This window comes from Lynx rufus, unplaced genomic scaffold (genome assembly GCF_022079265.1).
Source record: "Lynx rufus isolate CCGP_SWC_20201006 ecotype Redwood Valley unplaced genomic scaffold, mLynRuf1.p SCAF_24, whole genome shotgun sequence".
In the NCBI taxonomy this organism is placed as follows: Eukaryota; Metazoa; Chordata; class Mammalia; order Carnivora; family Felidae; genus Lynx; species Lynx rufus.
Window position 1 is genome coordinate 18,792,556 of NW_025814839.1, and position 1,568 is coordinate 18,794,123.

The window sequence follows — 1,568 nt, forward strand, 5'->3', positions numbered from 1 at the left end:
TCCTGGGTGGCTCAGTTGTTTAAGCATTTGGCTTCTGCTGGGGTCATGATCTCACAGTTCCTGAGTTTGAGCCCTGCAATGGGCTCTCTGCTGTCAGCACAGAGCCTGCTTTGGATCCTCTCTCCCCGGCTTTCTTTGCCCCTCCCCCACTTGTGCTCGTGTTCTCTCTCTCGAAAATAAATAAACATTAAAAAAAGAAAACATAGGAGTAAATTTTTGTGACCTTGGGTTAGGCAGTGATTTTTACTTTATTTTTCTTGAGTAATTTCTATGCCCAACATGGGGCTTGGACTCACAACCCAGCATAAACAAGAGTTGCATGTTCTACTGACTGAGCCAGCCAGGTGCCCCATAGGAGGTGATTTCTTAAATACCAAAAAGACAAGTAACAAAAGAAAAAGTAGATAAATTGGACTTAATTAAAAATTGACACTTGTGTGTGTCAAAGGACAGCATCTAGAAAGTGAAAAGAGGCCTTCCATAGGAGGCCTACATGCTGCTGTTAGAGCCTCCATCATGTCTCTCGTGATCCCTGAGAGTTCCAGCACGTTTTGCAAGTAGTCGGTATTGATGAGCAGTGGAAAATAGACTTTGCCATCACTGCAGTTAAGGATGTGGGGTAAAGATATGTGCATGTGGTGTTGAGGAAAGCAGAGACATCCACCTTACCAAGAGGGCAAAAGACTCTTTGAGGATGAGGTGGAATGTGTGATCAGTATTATGCAGAATTCACACCAGTATAAGATCTCAGACTGGTTCTGGAATAGACAAAAGGATGTGAAGGATGGAAAATACAGCTAGGTCGTGACCAATAGTCTGGACAAAAAACTTCATGAAGACTTAGAATGAAGAAGATTTGAGCCCACAGAGGGCTGCATCATTTCTAGAGACTTCGTGTCCCAGGACAGCATGCTAAGACCACCTAGCTAAGCATGCTAAGGCTGTTTGTGGCTTTACTGTGGGTGTGTCCAAGAAGAAATATATCTACAGGCCTTGTCTGTTAATCTGTTAATAGGTTATGCACCGATGGCTTCCTTATTAAAAAAAAAAAAAAAGGAAAGTGAAGAAATCCCACATAATGGAAGAAAATACTTACAAATCTGTGTGTGGTAATGGACTTGTGTCAAGAATACATAAAGAACTCTGGGGCTCCTGGGTGGCTCAGTCCATTAAGCATCCACCTCTTGATTTTGGCTCAGGTCATGATCTCACGGTTCATGGGATTAAGCCCTGTGTCCAGCTGGTGCTGACTGCACAGGGTCTGCTTGGGATTCTCTCTGTCTCTGTCCCTGTCCTGCTTGTGCGTGCCTGTGCATGCATGTGCTCTCTCAAATAACATTAAAATTAAAAATATATGTATAAAGAACTCTTACAACTCATGATAAGACAATACAGTTTGGGGCGCCTGGGTGGCTCAGCTGGTTAAGCATCCTACTTCGGCTCAGGTCATGATCTCACAGTTCGTGAGTTCGAGGCTCACATCGGGCTCTGTGCTGACAGCTTAGAGCCTGGAGCCTGCTTCCGATTCTGTGTCTCCCTCTCTCTCTGCCCCTCCCCTGCTTATGCTC

The 1,568-nt window shown here is 44.6% G+C and overlaps 1 pseudogene; it reads left to right on the forward strand.

Moving 5' to 3' along the window:
- Positions 1 to 516: 516 nt before the first annotated feature.
- Positions 517 to 926, forward strand: LOC124518126 (40S ribosomal protein S18-like; annotated as a pseudogene).
- Positions 927 to 1,568: the final 642 nt, after the last annotated feature.